At 41.2% G+C, this 20,680-nt stretch overlaps 1 protein-coding gene across 7 annotated transcripts in view; it reads left to right on the top strand.

Annotated features, from left to right (window-relative positions):
* ELF1 (E74 like ETS transcription factor 1) overlaps positions 1-20,680 on the top strand; it is an 85,798-nt gene that overhangs the window by 20,857 nt on the left and 44,261 nt on the right. The window contains exon 1 of one of the 7 annotated variants that reach the window (XM_027649963.1): positions 13,903-13,926. The exons of the other annotated variants lie outside the window; for them this stretch is intronic. The gene's annotated coding sequence lies outside the window, so the exon portion shown is untranslated. Of the gene's footprint in view, positions 1-13,902; positions 13,927-20,680 lie in introns of those variants that run through there. 7 annotated transcript variants of the gene reach the window in all.

The raw sequence follows: 20,680 nt of genomic DNA on the forward strand, positions 1-20,680 counted from the left end.
CACTGCTGTTCGCCCGATGTGGTCCCGAGCGCCTTTAAAATGGCAGGCTTGTCATTGTAGGGACAGATCACCCTCTGCGCCCGCGACCTTACACTGAGGTTCTGTTTCTGCCGAAACAGACTCGTTCAGCGGCAGCCGCCCTGGTGCCCTCTTAAAGTAGGAGTTAAGTTGTTAAGTGGGCAGGTACTCACCTTTTCCTGAAAATGATTAAGAAACGAAAGCAGTGGGGATGGTGTACATGGCAGACCAATTATAAAATGGGCTTAGTGGCACTTTTAACGGGAGAAGAAAATCCTGGAGGTAATTGCGGTGTGTCAAATTGCTTCTTAAACTTTCGGTGGATGAAAACCACCTTGATTTTCCTAATTATGTACTTCTGAACTCTAGCACAGTATTTTGAAAAAGAATCGGTGTTTCCACCTTCTTTGTTGAACAGAAACGTTCCTTTTTAAAAGTTTTGTCTGAGTATATAGCTTTGGACCCTGTATTTCAGTCTTTCACTTGAAAAATCAGGTTCGGTATCTTCTTACTGAAAGTTAAATGACAGGGCACTCGAACTGTTGTGCACAGGGGAATGCTTGCCAGGGTCATTTACTGCATGGAGCCTGTATCTGAGAAGTATAATGGAGTCTTGCTTAATACTGTGATTGGTTGCAGGGGAGGTAGAGAGGGTGGCAACGATGAAGTAAATGATCATGTTTTGGGTGAGGCTGTCTCTTGTCTTCAGCCTTTCCGGTGTTCACCCATATCTGCCTTCTGCATCTTACGGTATAGTGTGTTTCCACCATCTTTTTATTTTAATTTTTGCCTTTTTTTCTTTCTAAAAGCGCCAAGTTTTGCAAGGGTTTGGGAGATTTATTTGGTGCATTGTTTCACGTTGAAAAATCACAAGAGGAACTGGTAAAACTACAGAGGAACTACTTGGAAAAAAGTGTTCTGAGTTAGTGATAGAAGTTTTTTCCTGAAAAATTCTTAAACGTATTTGCATCTTTCTTTTTCTCATCATGATATTTATTTTCAGATCTTAGGGTTCCATGCTTGAAACTAGCGGAACATGAACCTCCCTTTCTTTATATCTTTTCTCCCCTTCTTTCTTCTGCATTGGACCCTGTTGAGACATTCAGCCTTAAAAACTTGAGTTTTTAAGTCAGCTCTCAAGCTGCAGATGCTTATCTTGGGCAGACCTCTTTGTGTGCTAAAGGGTAAATAGCTGCTGCTACTTTCTCTTGATCAGGGCTTCATGGAGAAGTAGTTCCTCTTTGAAGGCAGAAGCTGCCATGTTCAGGCTTTCCGGATGCTGTTCAGAAGCATCTGCAGTACAGTGGTGGAGCTAGAAAAAAGTGATTTGAAAGTCCTCCAGGACTTAGAGATGACAGCTTGGACAGATCTTCTAGCAGGCAGAGAAGTGGATTTGAAGTTACAGAGAAACGTTGTTAGTTTTTTTAAATTTGTATGCCTGTGTTTGTCTCAAAAAAACCCCCCCAAAAATAAAGAAATAGTATTTCCTCCTCGCACACTCTAAGGCAGGAATCTTTCAGTTTGGATTGAGTTTGTGGTTGTTGAGAGATGAGCCGTGGGAGTGGTATCTTTAGATGGCAGTTAGCTTGAACGTTATTTCCAATCCATGCTTTTACGGAAGTGTCTGTTTTCTAATGTGCTCTTTTTTCATCTGTTGAATATTAGAATTGTCAAGTCTGTGGTCTTGGCACTTGAATGAGAAAAATAAAGAAGTAAATGTCCAGATTTGAAGAATGTTGTTGGCCTGGTATAGCCTGATATTTTGGTATTGCTGCAAACTCGTTCTTCAGTCGTGTGCGTTACTCTTTGGACACTTTATGTATTAAAAACCCCAAATACATGAGGTGTATAAGTGTACCCTTTTCTCTCTTTCAGCACAGCCATATCCAAGGGAGGGAACTACAGTAGGACTGTGTTTGGTGAGATGGTAGGAAAGACTATTTAAGAAAAGTGGAGGATTTCCCTCTGTATCAGAGGAGAAGCTTTGATCTCCAAAACATCTTTCACTTCTTACAAGTGTTAGCAAAAATTTTTCAGCTTTCGCTTGCAGACTTTGTTGTTTTCACTGACAGTTTTGGTAACTTGCTGGAGTTTTGTTGGGTGTGTGAGGAGGAGCAAGGACTTTCCCCCGCTGGGGTGATTCAGCACAGGAGTGGCAGGAGGTGGAGTTCACCTTTCCAGCCTTGGTTACAATCTGCACCATAAGTGCTGAAACTTTGCTACCATATGCCAGTGATTTATTGTAGGCTTATCATTTTAATGCCACTGATGTGTTTTTAGAGATTATTTGCTTTCTTAAATCTTACTTAAATGTTGCTTTCTTAAATCTTACTTAAATGTTTCTCCACAGATAAATTAGTTGACAGAGACTATACATATTGCAATTTTAAGTCTTTTTCTTATCATAAGTCTGCAGCAGCCATGTGAAGGGCTCTAGACAATTTCACTTTCCTGATCCAATGTGATTAATTGGGTAGAGATAAAAATGATTTATTCTTCGGTATGGGCCCGTCCTGTGGCAAGGCTTCCCACTCCATTAGTGTTTGTGAAAGGATCCCATTAGATAGGGTCTAAACTTTATGCATTCTTACCTTGATGTGCTTTGGGCCTTAACTACCAACCAGCTATCTTCGGTGGGCTCGAGCTCAGGTCATTTATTTGTCCTTAAAGAGATCACTCATCTTGGGTCACGTGTGACTTATACTAGGTTCAGGCTTGAATGTGAAACTGATAGTAGTTTTGTTAGCCTGGAAAGAACCTCCAATTCTTAAATTTGCATGTAAAAAATATTTCTCTCTGTATTGGGGGAAAGGATATTATAGTTAAGATAATTTGCTAGGATTAGGAATACTAAATGCATAGGTTGGAAACTGTGGGAAAGAGTTGGTTTTAGATGGATTGAATGTCACTGTCTGCTTCTATAATTAGACATTTTAGTCTATTTCTAGAACACCCTATATTTAACTCATCGTCAACATTTCTGTGTGAATATACCAAGTACATTTTTTATTTTGAGGGGAATGTTCTGCACTTCTTTGAAGTTTACCATTAGTGTACTAATGGTCTCATCGCTTCAGTTGTGAGCTCTTTCCACCTTTGCTTCACCTTGCAAAGGTGGTTGTGGTTTGACTTCATAGCGGGGCTCGGTGTAAATGTCATCCCACACAACGCTGAAGTTCAGAACTGGAAGAAAGGGGTGAGCTTGGTTGGTTCAAATTGTTGTTTGCTGTTGAGAGAAAGAAACATGTTTGTATGTTGTGACTGCATATATTGTTTTGTCATGCTGCATCGTCCTGTAAAGTTACTTGTGTTTTTCATGAGATCTTTTGACAGAGTTAATAAAGCTGACAGGTTAGAAGAAAACTGCCTTGCTTTTCTAATCTTCATGTCAAGTCACTTCTGCTGTTCTCCACTTCCTGGCTGACTTGATGTTTGTCCAGTTTTATGTTGCAGCTAGGGAAAGAAGCAGAAAAATACGATTGTGAAACTACAGTTACAATTTGTGATACCCAGAGCTGACTACTGTTAGAAAATTAATGTTTAACTTGCTCTTTCAACCAGACTCAATTTCAAGTTAAAAGCAAGTTGACAAGGATACTGTTAGTTTTCTCCTCTTTGTATGTGTTACATGTGCTGCACTACATAATTTTGGAGCTAATGAGAATAGTTTCCCAAAGATGCGATGACATGGTTTGTTTTTAGTGGAGACTATCTTTCCAACCAGAAGATGACCCTCTTAGGAAGTGCTTTCATGATGGCTGTGTCTTGAAGGCACCAGGGCTTGCACATTGTCTCCTGAAGACAGAATTTGCCTGACATTGCCCTTGGAGGTGGTGTTTACATTATCCACTCCCGTTCCCTTGGTACTTTGCTGTTCTGTGCTGTTATTCTCCTCCCTCTCCAGAGTCTCTTTAAACTTATTTACTCTTTGTAGCTATTCAAGCTTTGTCACGATGCCTGTAATCTAAGCATACAAGTGAGAGTATTAGCTATCAAGAAAATAATTATGAAGCTTACATGCCGTGGAGGGCAAAGGATGGCAAACTGCACACATTCGCTTCCCTGTCTTGCAGTGCCTCTGACCCAGCTTGTTGAGGGCTCTGTGAGCCCAGGAAAGGACTCCAGGTGTCTTGGTGATGTGCTACTGAGAGTGCTACTGCTGTTTGGTTTTTTTTTAACAAACCCGACCAACTTTTATTTATTTCAAAAAGAGAAAAGAAGGAACTGTAGAGAGGAAGTGCCTATTTGTGTTTTTTTTTCTTTACAAAATAGTGGTTTAGGCATATGAATGAAAATGAAACTTTCTGTGTTGAGAAGTAGTCTGAAGTTTGACTGCTCAGGATAGCTTGTGGCATTTTAAAAAGTGCTGGTCTTTTTCTGTGGAAAAAATATTTCTTTTAGTATCAGTTAAAAGCAACAGAGAAATAAATTGCTTTTGAATCAACTAAGTGAAATACAGTTTTAATTTGTCTGAAGGGACTGTAATCTGAGGAACCTGATCTAGTTGGGGGTGTCTGGTCAATGTAGGGGGGGTAGACTAGATGACCTTTAAGGACCCCTTCCAACCAAAACTACTTTATAATTCTGTGATTCTTATATAGAAAGCCATTAATTTAGACCATTTAAAAATGGACCATGGAGGAATTTCCGGAGAAGAAACTAAGAAGAATGTTGGAAAACTTTTGCCAAACTACGAGATAAGTGCTTGGACTTGCAAATGTTTTGTTTCACAATAGTAGGGATATTTGCAGAAAAGGTTTAATAGTTTTGTAGCCACATGGTTAGAAAGGGTACATTTTGTATCTAGATCCTGATATTTGTAATGTTTAGAGCTTCTCTTACAGGTGCCTTGTGTTCAGGTGGACTTAGGAAGCATTTTGTTAATTTGTACTTCCAGGCTTCATAAACAGAAAAGCTGTGATGGCATTTATTGATATATGGTAATTTAAAATGTGTGCATTTGAGGGGAGAGATGTTAGAAGTTATTACTATAGTTATTACTACATTACTAGGAAATAGCTAGCTAAGTAAAATAATGCCCTGAGAGAAGAAACCCAGAATCACTGATCCCATACGTGCTGCAACATGGCAGGGAAAAAAAAGAAATAAAAAAATTAATGGGAAGTTTTGTGGGTTAATTTTTGCTGCCTTTTATGGGATCTCTAGATGGGGTGAAATTTCCACTATGAGAAGAAAGCAGCTTGCTTTCTGACAGAGACTGGCTTGGGAGAACCTGTTCCGCTGTCTGTCGTGAACAAGCCTGGTATTTACTAGCTAGATGGGAGAAGGATACTAGCACCTCAATGCTGTCCCTGGTATCTTCACACACCCTGTGTTTACAGAGCTTATGTGCACACTGAAGGTTCCTCAGCCTCACACCAGCTGCTCGTTTTTGCTCCTAAATGCAGGCAGCATCTGTAACCTCCACGGTGGCTTGGTGGCACATCCCATTAGGGATGGTTTACGTGGATGTGCCCTGAAGCACAAAAGGGAGTTTTGGGCCAAGCAGGTTTTACTTGGATAATGAACTGTCCTGGAGGTGATGGGTTGTAAATCCTTAAACAGCTCATTTAGCATCTGCCCAGGCCCTTAGCTTGCCCTTAGGTAAGACTCAAGAGTAAGCTGCAGTAGTTGAGGTAAAGTTGCAATTTAAATTCTAGACATACGTTTTTGTGAGCATACAAACTTGCACCGGTCTAATCTAATTTAAAATGTGCCTTTAGTGAAACAGTCAGAGGTAGGCATGATCATTCCTTGGCAGGAGCACTTATCCAGCTGCCTCAGTGCTACTTAAGTGCCACCCTTGTTTTTCCTCACTGACAGCATAGCTTGTTTCCTAGTACTTTATTGTCCTCCCCTCAAATCTGCGGTCCGAACTGTGTGAGCAACCCCTTCCTTATCTTGTTCAGCCGAGGTGAGCCAAGTTGGCAGGTCAGATGTCCACACCACAGGGAGTTGCTAGGCTGGTTGGCTGAACCAGGTTAGGGATTGATTTTGGAGTGGAGGATCTGTGGTGGTTGTAAGAGCTGGGGTTGAGAAATAAGGGTGATAATGAAGAGGACCATTTTCCATGGCCAAACCTTCAACAGAGTGATAATTATGGTGGTTAACTAACTCTTTTCTACACTCCACATCAAAACTCTGTTAAAAGCTTGTTTTCCAAATGAATTGTCTGAAAACCACAGCTATATCCTTCTGAATGAGAGGAAGAGTGTGTTAACTAATAAATTAGATATTGCCCAAAATTATGTAGAGGCATAAGTCTCAGTAATGTAAAATGAGAGGAAAAGATGTTTGCTTGTTTTTTGGTGATCATGTGCAAATAAAAGCTTTTGGTGGAGGGAGAAGCTTGGGCTTTTTTGTTCCTTTTCCTTCTGGGAGGAGAAGGGGAAGGAAATGCAGGGATGAGAACTGCACTGCTGCAGTTTTGAAAGAATGTTAACTTCTTACTTTGTTTAAAAATATTCTAGTTATTCCTGTCTGCCAAATCAGGTTATTGAAATGAAATGATGACCTTTGCTCTGAGCCTTAAACAATCCAAGAGGAAAGTAGGTGTTTGGGAAGATTAAAACTCTGACCTCAGCTAGAAAGTGTTCAGATAGACCTGAAGTTCTAAGGATGCCATATTCTAGTTGAGACAAAAAATGTGAGAATGAGGAAGATTTTTACGAGTTGATTATGGTCAGTTGCTGTGAGCAATGCTGTGATAAATTATTAACTCATTGCACTGTACTGCCTCATAGTGCAAACAGAATAGCTGGTTATTGTGCTCTGCTTAGTAAGTCAACACTGTAAAAAATTCCTCAGTTATCTGGAAAATGTCTTCTTTGGGGTGTTTATTAAAGGGACATAGTAGAATTAAAAATAATGTTCCCCTCTGTTGTAGCTGGTTAAAACAAACAGAAACCCATCAAGGCAGTTTGTTTCTTGCTGTCCGGGGAGCCTCTATGGTGGTTGTCGATGAGCTTGGTTTCGCTTATGCTCTTCTCTTTTCATAGTGCTTTGGTGAGGTGTGGTCCCTCCTACGTCCCCAAAAAGCACACTGATAGCGAGGCAGTGAGGCTACTCTGTGCAGAGACATGAGACAAGTCAGCTCATAGCTGTTCTGCAGGAAAAGCAGTTTTGTGGAGACCACTCCTCCCACATTAGCTGTAATTGAGTCAGAAGAATAAATGCAGGGGCAGGCTGTTTGGAGCATGCAGGTGCCTTGCTGGTGCCATGCAGCAGCAGTCCTGAGGAATAAATTTCTGACTAAGTTAATAATGTATAATCAATATAATAGATATCATTATGCTTGTTAATATAACTTTTTGTATGTGTTATGCTTAGAGCTAGTACAGTAGTAATACACCATGAAAATAAATGTGTATAATAATTTTGAAATGTTTGCTGTGATGAAATCTGTTGTTCTGTAGCAGGACACAGATGAACTTTCAGGGTTAAAACGAATATCCAGCTTGAGAGTAAACTGTTTCTGGACCAGTTACAGCATCTGCCACTCTGGTTTTCCCAGGAAAACACTGAATCCTGCCAGTACACGTTGCAAGATATGACCAACGTGACTTAAAAAGTAAGAAGCAGATCTCCAAAATGCTGTTGGCTACATAGTATTGTTGGAATCTGAGATGGAAAATACTTTTTTTTTTTTTCAGTTCTCCATTTGCCAATCCAGCAAAATTTAGTAAGTCTCAGATCATGCTGCAAGGCTTTTTTGTTCAGAAAGGCTTATGTACAATCATTACTTTTTTGTATCTGTTTTTTTTAATTTGTTGGCTGCTTGGGAGTACTTGTCAAGGGTGGGACATGCGTCTGTCTTAAGTGGATGTCAGAAATGCTGCCGAAGCGAGTTTTCTCTTAGTGTCTGATGGGTCCTAGTTTAGGGCTTTCGTTCTGACTTTCAAGGCATGGAGGGGTCAAACACCCAGTGACATGCAGGGATGTAGTCTTGTCTTTTGAAGTAGTGGACAGCTGAAGTTCTGTGGAATAACCTGGGTGGTCATAGAGCTCAGATGGGAGCATGTGAAAGCTGTAAACAAAGTGTGATCTATCAGAGGAACCTACTTGCGGAATAGGTTTCTAAGTTAGAAATAAAAATTTAGAGCTCCATCTTTTACAGGAAATTGCAGATCTCTGACTTTGTGTCTACTAAGAGCACCAGTCACCATGTGAAGGCATTTTTATTCTGAACAGTTCTGAGCTGGAGATGGAGAGCAGGTTAGGGTGGAGCACCTCATTTCCGTGAAGGGTAAAATGTGGCAGAAGCTCCATGAAATCCAATGCAGACTTTTTTACTGCTTTTAAGTTTATATAGAAAATGCTCCTAGACTATAGCAGTACGTGATGGTGTTAAATTTGCTAACTATCTACTGGTTGATATATTTTCCAACTTAATCACACAAGTGACGTGTCTTCCATTGCTTTAATTGGCCTGCAGAGAACAGCTCAAAATTAGTTTTCCTCAGTTTTATACCACCAGTTGGCCATTGGTGGAGGAAGGATATGAAGCCATCTTAATAATTTCTAATCTTACCTGAAAGTACAGTTTTTAGGCTGACTAAGGAGAAGATGTTTTCTGAGAGATGATACTATGGGGAAACCTAAGACTGAGCAGAAGACTACTTATAGAGGGGCTGCATATAGCATATTGCTTCACATACAGATACCATAGAAATTATAGCTGTGCTGGAGTTTCTGCTTTTCACTGAAGTTCTACCTTGTCTAGCAGCTGGTTTTTGTGCTTACCATGTGGGTGCAAAACACTTCTTCAGCATTTCAATTCAACACTGATAGGTGTGTTACTCTAGGTATTAGTGTTGGACAAACTGTAGATCATTTAACCTGTCCCCTTTTCTAGGGGTGGTCCTAGAAAATGCTGATGTCGTATTTGACAGTGGGTTTTTTGCTACTGGTTGTGGTTAATTTCTGAAGATTTAAGGAGGAAATCTTAAAGTATTTTGCCTGTTAAGTAAAGTAACTTGGTTTCTTGGCAGTGTACAAGCCTATTTGAGGAAGACCAGACTCTAAAACCTCCAGAGCTGGCTTGCCTGTTGTCCTGGGCCATGCCAGATGAAAATGGGCCACCAGTATTTTATACCCTGCTTTGGTGACCTTCTGGGACCACATTTCGATACGCTTGACATGATTACTGCTGGCTGACTTTCTGTGCGTGGGCTTAATTTACTTCATTTTTTTTGTTTGTTTTTTTTTTTTTCAGAAGGTGTCACAGAGTTTCTGCCCCTCATGGGACGCCATAGCCTGTGCAGGAGGACATGCGTGCGTGGGGGGCAGACCTGTTTGTGCAGGCAGGAAACACTCGTCGCTGGGTCCTGGTGTCTTCGGCTGTGCTTCCTGTCAGTTAAACCACGAGCCGGGGAGCAGATGCACCCAGAGATGACAACTCTGCTGTCTGCCCCAGGCAGCCATTGAGTAACCAACTGTCTTCCCAAGAGCATACCCTTGCATCTATGTTTTTGGCTTTGCTGTCCATCCCAGCCCCTTCTTAAACACCTGACAGTAAAGACCAGAAGTTAATTAGTTCAACAGAAAGCAGTACTTGAACTCTTCAAGCATGAATTGTAACCATGAGAGTTAGGATATCATCACAGTGACAGCTGAGGTCCACTGCTTCATTTTCCACAGCTACAAGTGTGGGAGTTTTTATGTGAGTGCGAGAAACGGGCAGATTGGGCATCAAAGTCGTGCAATCCCAGGAATATCTTTTTGGGCAGATAATTGCCACATTACTTGACGTGATGAGTTTTTGTTGTAAAATCTTTTTAATTATTATTTTTTTCATTTCACTGCACTTGTGGATCTCTGTGGTTTTGAGACAACTCTGGCGTTTGGTTAAACAACTCTTTACAAGTGCACAAAAAACCCACGTAAATGTAATGTTTTTCAAGTAGATCGCATGATTTCTGAAGGTGTGCACTTTATTATAACATAGCTAGGACTCAAATAATATCTCTCCCAGCATCAGATTTTAGAGAACCAAGTACTTTCCACATCAAAATTATTTTAGAACTGAAACTGCGGATACATTTCAACCTTTTTATCTGATTTGATGCTCTTTTCTTCCTCATATGACAGTGTAGCTCCCAGAATATTGGGGTTTTCCCTTAGACTGTGTTTACTGACTAGCCAGCATTGAGTAGAGATGTCTTTGCCGTGTGCAAAAATGTTTCTGTACTATGTACTCTTTAATATAGAGGCTCTCAGCCCGAGGGGGGCATTCCTTAGGGTTGGGAAGAGTAGAAAGGTTGTATGGGCAGTGAGATTGGATGGGTAAGGGGTTTGGAGGGGTTTTTTCATGTTTGTTTTTTTTTCTTTTTATTCTTCTGGCTTGTCTTGTGTTATGAGGCGCTGTGCATCGCACTCTGCACAGGAAGTTCTACACACAGCAGAAAAGCTGCTCTCACAGATGCAGTCACCACTCACAGCTCTGAGCTCCTGGTCCCCTGTGTTTCTGCAGGGCCAGGAACCAGCACCATAAGGGTAAAATTCTTTTTTTGCCTCTCTGAAAGGCGCTGGCTCTCGCATTTCTAATATAGCTGTGCTTTAAGCCTTTCGCAGTGACAGGATGCTTCTGCTGACCTTTTTCCCTTTCACTTTTGAGCACCGTTTTTCTCACCGTTTTCTTGTTTGAGAGAGGAAAGGTGCAATTGGGCACGACCCCCTGGAGCAAACACGTGGTAAAACCTCCACAAAACTGCCTGAAGTCTATGGCATCTTGGAAAAAAGCATAGGTTTGGGGTTTTTTACCCACTCTCACGCAATTCTGATACGAATTCATTGTATCTATGGTCACAGCAAACCACTGAGACTTCACAGGAGATGAAATGTTAGACAACAGAAAAGAAGAAAAAGAAAGGAGGGTGGAGAATAAATTAAAGGATGAATTAGAAACTATGTAAAGCAACCTCTCTCTGCTTTACCTTGTTTATTGTCCTAGTTAATCTTCCACTTTAACTTCAGCTTTCCCTTGTTTTTATTTATTTTTATTTTGGGTTTTGTGTGTTTTCGTTTGCCCCCCTCCTTTTTTTTTTTTTTAGTTTTAGTTTTTTTGTGTGGGGTGTTCCACCCCCATTTTTTTTCCTCTTGACTCTGTACAGGTTGAATGTTGTGCTGGGAGAGGAAAGAGTAGGGTAGAAGTGGTAGACAGAATGCTTTTTATCTCTGATTCCTACAATAATTCAGAAGTTTTCGTAACAGAGATGATGTCTGCTGATGAGCTTTCTGCACGAGGAGGCTGTTGTGCTGTGGAAATATCTGAAATGCTTACTTCAGATATGCTGTATGCTTGTTTTCCCAGAGATCTAAATGAAAATCGTCAGGGGGCTGGAACACCTATCCTGCAAAGAAAGACTCGGAGAGCTGGGGTTGTTCAGCCTGGAGAAGAGAAGACTCCAGGGAGACCTTATTGCAGCCTTTCAATGTATAGCTGAGACGTATTAAGAAAGATGGAGACATTTTACCAAGGCCCGTAGTGCCAGGAAAAAGGTCAAGGATTTTAAACTGAAAGAGGATGGATTTAGGTTCGACATAAGGAAGACGTTTTTGACAATGAGGGTTGTGAGGCACTTGCAGAGGTTGCTCCGAGAAGAATATGCCCCATCCTGGTGCATGTTCAAGCTCAGCTTGAATGGGGCTGTGAGCAATGTGATGCAGTGATAGATGTCCCTGCTCATGGCAGCAGGGCTGGACTTGGATGATCTTTAAAGGTCCTTTTCAGTCCAAACCATTTTGTGATTCTATGCATTGGGGCCTGCATGAACTCCTGATAATTTAGACAAGTCAGGTAAGTGACCCAAGGAAGGGCCTTTCATCTCCAGGAGATGCAGCCTACCTTTCCTCCCATTGATTATAGGGAAAACTTATGGCAACCTAAGTCCTTTCTCAGAGAAGTGCTTGAGGTTCTTAGGGTGAAGGAAAAGTAAAAACAATCTTGCTCTTGTAGGTCAAAGGGGGAAAAGCTGCTATAGGAGAAAATTGTTTCCTGATGGTAGAAGCTGTGTGGATGCATGTCCTCTCAATGGCTCTGCTGTGTGCGACACCGTCAGGGTTTCTCTTTTGGGAGCTACAGGTGTACTTGTGCAGCAGTTCCGGTCAGTGCCTGAAAGACGGGGCAAGTGCATGTCCATATTGTCTGTATGACTCACTCTGCAGAGCCAAGTGGAGGTAGAAAGAGGTCTCCAGGTTTGTGAGCCAGTGGCTGCAGTGAGGTTGCGCTGCTTCCTTTTGCAGAATGAGACCAAGTTGGGCACACAACTTGGCCCAAGGTGACTGGGCAATTCTGTGTTTTCCCCAGGTGATTTGGTTCTCCCTAGCCCTGCTACCTTACTTCTCTCCACAGCTGGGATCAGTCTGGTTCACAGAGCCCTGTGGTGGGGGCTACAGCTGAATAGCACGGGCACATGCGCCTGATTTAGTTCTGATTTAGTTCTGCAAAAGACACAGGAACTTGAATGGTGAAATGAGGAAGAGGTGAGATCTGAATTTCTCTACACCTACTTTGTGGGAGCTCTAAAAGTTTCCAGAATACCCCAATTCTGTGGGTGTTTTTATGTAACACTCATAAATTCTGTGTCAAGTTCATTAGCAGTGAATTCCTATGTCTCCCAGGAGCAGGTGCGTGCTCATATGAGAGTGACTTAGGCTTCAGAGTGAACACTTCCCCAGACATTACGAAATGAGAAATACTGGCAGGTCCAGACGCTGCTTTCCCTGGAGGGACCTTTGCAGACCCTGCTTCTTTTCCGCAACACTCTTAAGAGAAATCTTTTTGCTTTTTTTATTTTGATCTTGTTGGTCTTTAAGTCATGTTTTTCATCACCGTTTGAAACTGCATGGTGGGAATTGTTAGTCTAGCAACAAATCAGGAGATAATTTATATTCTCTTAATAGCCAAGTTCGCTAGTTTGAAATTCCCCAGACAAATAGTCTCCCTTCTTAATCCCACTCCATGCAAATACTTTAGAATACAAAATTTAAGCTATGCTGATTTGTAAAAACAAAAATGTACAAATGGCATGGGAATATTAGCTTCTGTCTTATCCTGCATAGCTGCAAGTTAATGTATTTATTATTGTAATTATGCTTAACATCATGAAGCATATACATTTTCAGAATAACCTGAATGAATGTGTTACATTTCAGAGTGCATTAAAATTGGAAGCTTAAGAAGTATTACCTAATTTTTAATTATGGCGTTAGTGAATGTTGTTCTCCACTATAACTGCGTAAGCAGTCTCTTGCCTTGCAGAGGTTTTAAAGGCATGATTTTAGATGCAATATTCTCTGTTTGGTTCTTTACCTAAGATTTTTTCTGCAGACATTTAAATGACTCAGGTCTGTAGCATGTTATGCCCTCAATAGGTGTTCAGTACAGCAGAAATGCCTGTACTCTTCATAGTGTTAACGCTCCTTCTCCAATTTAGGCAACCTTCAGCACCTCATTGATTTAACCCAACAGTGGCTTTTGGGGAAGGGTAATACTGAACAAATAGGTGAAGGGCATAGTTTTAAAAAAAGGCAGCCAGTTGGTTCAGGACTCTTGCTGTGCAGGCTTAAAAAGCAAAGACACCACCATACTCCCACATCTAAGTACTGGTGGATGAAAAGCTGGGCATGACCTGACAAGGTGCACTTGCAGCCCAGAAAGCCAACACACATCCTGGGCTGAATCAAAAGCAGCGTGGCCAGAAGGTTGAGGGAGGTGATTCTGCCCCTTTACCCTTCCCTTCTGAGACCTCACCTGGAGTACTGCATCCAGCTCTGGGTCCTTGGCACAGGAGGGACGTGGACCCGTTGGAGCAGCTCCAGCGAAGGGCAACAGAGATTATCAGAGGGATGGAGTTGGGGTTTTTCAGCCTGGAGAAGGCTGCGGGGAGACATTATTGCAGCCTTTCGGTATGTATAAAGTGGGCTTTGTGAGAAAGATGGGGACAAACTTTTTAGCCTGGCCTGTAGTGACAGGGCAAGGAGCAACAGTTATAAATTGACAGAGGGTAGATTCAGACTGGACATAAGGAAGAATTGTTTTATGATGAGTGTAATGAGACACTGTCACAAGTTGTCCAGAGAAGCTGTGTTAAAGGCCAGGCTGGATGAGGCTTTGAGCAACCTGGTCTAGTGGAAGGTGTCCTTGCCCCTGGCAAGGGGTTGAACTAGATAATCTTTAAAGGTCCCTTCCAACCCCAACATTCTGTGATTCTGTGAAAACAGCACAACGAATCAGTGTATTTCTGACGTAGATGATTATCTTTTGAAAAGCTGGCTGAAATGAGGCAAACATGCAAGAGGAAAATAAGAACAGCATAGAAGCATTTGCCTCTCAAAATGTTATTCTTAAAGCGTATCGAGTGAGTAATGCTTAAGGTGCAAGGAGGAAAGATCAAGACAAAAATTGGAGATAAAAATCGCAAACCTATGGTCTCTCTGCAGGTTTAAAGGAGTCATCTCTTGAAGGCTTAGAGACAAGCCAGTTCTGTTCCTTTTTCCTGGTACAATGGGGAGATATTCAGTGTGTCTACATTGAATGAGATTATTGGGATAATCTGCACATAGAACTCTGTGTGCTATGTGCTTGACACCCATAAGCAGTTGGCTCTCTAGTAACAGGGTGGTTTGTGTACCAAACTAGTTACAGCGAGAGCCTAAGGTTCCTGGAGTTTTGGTGGATTTGGGTTTTTGTTTGTTTGTTTGCTTTGTTTTGTTTTTTAAGGTCTGGCTATCTGGCTATGTAATATTCACTTTTTCTAACCAAGACCATATCACTCCCTTCATGTCTCAGCGTATTTGTGTGTTGAAGTTGTTTCCAGTTTCAAGTTCCATTTTAAGCTAATGTTTTGAGAGTATTCCTTGATTTCAGAGTAAACTGGTCAGCAAGTGACTTCGCTCCCTTTCCTGCATGTTGCCGGAGAGCTTATTAATCGAGTTTACTTGAACAAACTGGAGTATTTAGTTGCTTTTTGCCTTTCTCTGTGGTGAGCTGTGACCAGGAATGCTGGTACAAATTACCCATGCAGCATGTGTCAGCTCAGAGCTGTGACTGGTTGTGCTGAGGGAAAATATAGTTACAACCTTCCAACTGAAATTAGCCCTCACCCTTCTGCCTGCAGAGTTAGTTCCGTCATTCTATGATTTTCAATAAATTTAAGTATTTTTTTATTAGTCCTGGAGATGACACGTGAGTTGCAGCTACAGTGATCTGTAAAATACGATACTCCGACGGATTAGTGGGAATGGGGGAGACCTCCAGGCTTTAGGCTGCTAGCCCATTACCTGCGAGGTGAATGCCCTTCCCCCCGCCCCAGCACTTGGCCCTGCGACCCCACAAGGAGCACACAGACCACCAGGGAGGGACGGACGAAAGAGAAAGTTTATTGTGGGGTAGGGGTTTATAAGGCTTTCAGGAGGGTCAAAAGGGGACCAATCACAAGTTCAGGGTCACACAGAAAAAACCATCAAGTGAAGGGTCAACAGCCAATAGAAAGGGGTTAACAAAGGCCAATGGGAAACATCTCAGGACACCTTCCCAGGACACCCTGTGTGGGAGCACAGGGGATGTTGGGAAGAAGATCAGTGACTCTGCAAAAAGGTAAAAACCATTTTAAAACCTGTTTAAACCACCTTAAAAACTTCGGTTTCTGTAACATTTGAACTGCTCTCATTTTCTTCACTAATCCATCTCTGACAGGACTTCTTCCATTCTGCATATGGCAAATCCATTGCCACACGATACACTGGAAGTCAGATAGAAGATTTCACCTCGGAAAGAAGTAACAAACCCCATGCCTTGTGAGACTGTCTTAAAGGTGTGGAATTTATTTTGGTGTCTCATTTAAGTGACCAAGTCTATCATGGCCTACATGAATTCTCCTTAATATGAATGCTTTCTGAGCTACAGTAAAGAACCTGATTAAGCCAAAAATAAAGTTGAATGCTCTCATGCTAAAAACCCCCAGACAGTTATATTATAAAAGACAAACAGTGGAAAAAAGCACCCCAGACTCGTCAAACTTGGAGGTTAGTGGGAAGGAGGTCAAAAGTCTGACTGACAGCCCTGATTTCCTTGTCTGCAACTGTTCCTTATCAATCTACCTGACTGTAGGTATGGTTTGATACTTTGCACCTCTTCTTAGATTACCTTTTGTTCCTGTTTCTACAGACTTTTCAATCAAATATTTCTGCTTGTGATATGTTAGGCGGTATTGTCACTGCTCTTGGGTTGGGCTTTTTTGTTGCTTTTTGGTGATTTTTTGGAATCTGTATGAAAACAGTACAAACATCAGTTTTGTGATTTTGGCAGTAGGAGGTATGCCTTAATTTTTCTTTGAGATTTGCTGATGAATATGTGTCTCACCTGTTCCAACCTCATAAATAAATCCCTGTCTGTGTTACTAATAGTACTGGACTCTCCACAAGCCCTTAAAACAAAAAAGTTTACAGTACTATTTGCCTTAGTTTGCTCATCAAACTATTTCAGCCAGAACTTCTAAGAAGTATTCTCAATGGTTGTGGCTGAATGGGTGCCAAAATGGACCCTTGGGAATGTATAGGGAAGGTGTATGTTGGGTCACCATATGGAAGCTGTGTCTGGTTATAGACTGGAGAAAACAAGTCGCCTCTTGCCTGGTGTGAAAATTCTCACTGATAAATTCCTATGGTATAACCATTGGAAATGTGTGACTGAGTGCTTAATTTCTTATATTTATGGGAAAAGTTAAATGAGGATCTTTGTGACAAATAGATTTAAAAGCTTCAGGTGCTGTTTGCAAAAATATGTTTAAACTGACAGGCTTTATAAATAACAAAGACTGGAAATCTGATGTTTATATTTTACCCATGTCATTGTTAGCCACAGTGCTAACTTAAATATAAATAAAAGTGCTCTTATATATGCAGAGCTAGAATCTCTCAAAGACCAAAATGCTTGTTTAATGCTATGTTAAAGGAGCTTATAGATAATTATTGGTTGCAGTGCTTTTTGATATTGGCTGTACTGTACCTTATCAGAAGCCCTCTTAGCCATTTACTTTTGCTTTGCTTTGGTTGGGTCTGTGATTCTTGATTGAAGGGTTAAAAGGTTACTTGAGTAAAGATTTAGGTTAAAGCAGTATGCAAATAAAATTCTTTTTGTGTGTTTCATCCCTGCTCTCTGAGTTAGCTCACTTGTTTGAATGTAATGGTGTGAGTATTACCTTATATTCTTAGCTTTAGCAAAACGGACCACTGGTCCCAAGAAGGAGGCTGCCTGAACAACTCTGGGTGAATTGTAAGAATATACATATTTATTTGTTAAAACTCTGTTTAATTCCAAGGTGCATGATGAGTGTGTAGGAAAGCTAAGGTACCTGTGATATCATCATGGCTGGGCTTCAGGAACGAAGATTTGGGAAGGGCTCTACCCACATTTGTTACAAGCGCGCTGGTGGCTAAAAAGGCCAATACGAGTTAGACATGTCCAGTTGCAAAAGGCACAGCAGAAAGACTCCTTAGGTGGTATCGACAAGACACAGTTCCTTCTGCGTTGTCTTTTCTCCTCAAGGGTGATCCTGCGTGCGTTCTCAAAAGCATCAGCAGCGTAATAGATGGTGTGTCTCCAGACCTCCTGACTGGAGGCCAGAGTAGACCAGTGATGAAGATCAATATGGCCAAGGCTGAGATGTTGTTTCAGGGAGTCCTTGTATCTTCTTTTCAGGGCCTCTCTTGCGGCAGCCGGTGGCAAGTTCACCACAGAACCTGTGATGTAAGAACACCTGAAATACCTTATGTAGTCCTCTGAAGCACCACCATCACAGCTGATGGCCATAGGATGGCCATGCATCATGTGTAAAGAGAGAAATTGCTGCTCCTTTTTTTTCAGCATTACAAAGTTTGTCTTGCCACTGTCTAAATTGCAGACCCTAGACTGTGGAAATAGGATTAGCAGCACAAAGGAAGGTTGTGCTTCAGGAATGCCATCAGGGTGGCATCAGGTGGAAGAGCCAAGCCCAGAGCAGCACCACATCCTGGCTGGACAGAAGGAAGCCAGTGATGCTGGGAGAGCTGTGGGCTGGAAATGCCATCTGCTTACGCCATGCTGGTCACGTGCAGAGAACATGCCTGCCTGCCTCCTGCTCTGGCACCAGGGTCTGAAGGAAGGCAAGGAATTAGTAGAATCAAATGATCTTGAACTCAGAATGAGCTGTTGGGATTTTCTCAGACCTGCTAAAATAAGCAGCAAGTGGTTCCAGGCCAGGGTTCTCGTTCGAGGTGGGGTCTCCAGGTTTGTTCTTGTGGGCATCTTGGAGCCTCTGTTCTTGGCGTAGCCTGACTGTGTTCTGCAGTTCATAAAATGAAATCTCACACTGTCCTGTAGCTGTGAGGTAAGAAGGAAAAACAACTCCTCTACTGCAAATGTTTTTTAGGTGATACATTCTAGAATAAATGTTTGTCTTGTTAGTAGAAAGGGTTAAAATTTGAGGGCAACAGGTATAGGCAGACTTAGGTATGTGATATGTTCGACTCTTTTGCAAGGTGCTATAAACGTTGGCTCCGTGTAATCTGATACCAGGGTAGGACAGGCTAACCTAATGGAGGAAAATAGACAGCAATGTAAAAGAACTGGAAATTCAAGTCTAGCTGACTAATACCAGCCTGCTCCAGAGGCTTTTGACTGTTCGTATTGCTGACAGCTGACAGCAAATGAGAGGCAAGCAACAGAAACATTGCCTAATCTGCTCTATATTCACACAGATTCTTTAAAGACACTGCAAAGGTAAGACCCTTTACGTTTCTCAACCTGGCAGTTGTTGAATGCAGCCCTGAACGTTATTCATTACCGTCAAGAGTAAAGACCTGAAGTCTGTGTCTGCATGCTTTGGAAAGGGGAGGCTTCAGCAAGTTCTGTGTGGATTAGTTTGTGCCCCTTTTTAGCTGGTGCACATCAGTTAAATTCAGATTTCTAAAACTGCTCAAATACTCAAGCATAGAAATGCAAATCATGTAACATTTGTATGGCTCAGAGAGTAATTTTGAACTTATTTAAATATTTTTGTTTGTTGTGCTTGACAGTCCAGCTGGAAAAGTTTTTTAAAAAAATTAATTGCAGAAGGAAATGCACAGAATGCTAAAAATCTGTCTTGCAGAAGTTGTAATAGGGTTTTTACTGAGCTGAGTCCTGTAGCAACTTCAGCAGAATGCTGAAAAAGTCCTGTGGGAGTTTAACTCCCTGATCTAGAGTTACCGATGCTTGGCTGGAAGAGGTTCCCTGGAATAAGAAACTTTTAGCTTGAACCTGATTTCTGCTGGCTATTTTTTTTTTTTTTTTTTTTGCTTTCGGCTTTAATGTATATATTTTGTGTGCATTTATATTGCAGCTGAAAAAAAAAGTCATTGGTTTTGGCCATTCTTTTTTCTTCAGTAAACTTGACTTTTACCTTCAGATGATTTAAAAATAATGACTGAGTTACTAATTTATGGGCAAAGTAGTTTTTAGAGAACGATTGACAGTTTTATATCAGTATTAGGTACAGACTGGCAACTGGTAATTTGTGAAGTTTGGCACCTAGCCAAAGCAATTATATTTAGTTTCCCTGATCTTTCTTCCTCCCACTGCCACTACTTCATTCTCCTGTGTGTATGTTAATCAAAAGAGCAAAACATTTCAGGGTCAAACAGTTCTTCCCCTCTCCCACACCTCTTTTACAGATTTCCTCATATCCTGTTTTAGCTGTTTTGGAGCTCAGCCCTTCATCTCTTTTTGTATGAGACCCTTTTCCTTTGAAATCGGTGAGATTTGACTGATCTGCAGCTTTATTGTTATAGTTGCTTACAGGATTGTGGTCTTAATGCTCCATAAAATGTGCCGTTAAATGCCAGAACACGTTTATTCTGTGCCACTGGAATAAGTCATTTGGTTTCCAGAAATTTCTGAACTAGATTCGGGATTTTATCAATTTACTGTTTTCTTGGTGTCTTTTTTTAAACCAACTTTTTGAGATTTTGTGCAGTATAAAAAATAGTAAGATGTATTTGATACTAATACAAGACATAAAACCAGTCCTGTCTCTGCAAATTTACTTTTGGATAAATAGCACATAGTAACTGTTGTAGGAGAGGAAGTAATGAGAGAGCTTTTGTTTTCCTTTCTCCATAATCAGTATCATTTACCTCTTGTTGAGCTAGACTAAGTGGACACTTGCAGTGTAGTGTCAAACTTGTAGTCCATCTATTCTAATTTTGGAATGTTTAATATATTATTATTTTTCTGGTGGAGAATATGTGAATCCAGAAGTGAGCAGTTACCTGGAAAAAAATGACAGCCAAGTCCTGCATTTAGAGATGTATGATTGCAATCTGCGTTACTGGAGGTTTGCTGTGTGTTATGACAGCTCTTTTTCATTGTTTAAACAGAAATCCTTATGTAATGGGGCTGGTTTGTTCTAATTACATTGAGCTGTTTTTAAAACATTTTACAGTTTTCCTAAGCTTTTGACTTCTGTCATGTCTGTAGCAAGGAGTTTGAGGAAGTACATGTAGGCTGATGCATTTTTAATTATTTCCTTTCATCATTTCAAAACTAATTGCTTCTCAATTTAATCGGATGTCTGATTGTTCTCATTCTATCAACCTGGAAATATGAGCACCTGATTGTCCTTCTCTTTACCAATAGTGATGA

The sequence above is a fragment of the Corapipo altera genome, unplaced genomic scaffold (genome assembly GCF_003945725.1).
Source record: "Corapipo altera isolate COAL_440 unplaced genomic scaffold, ASM394572v1 0, whole genome shotgun sequence".
In the NCBI taxonomy this organism is placed as follows: domain Eukaryota; kingdom Metazoa; phylum Chordata; class Aves; order Passeriformes; family Pipridae; genus Corapipo; species Corapipo altera.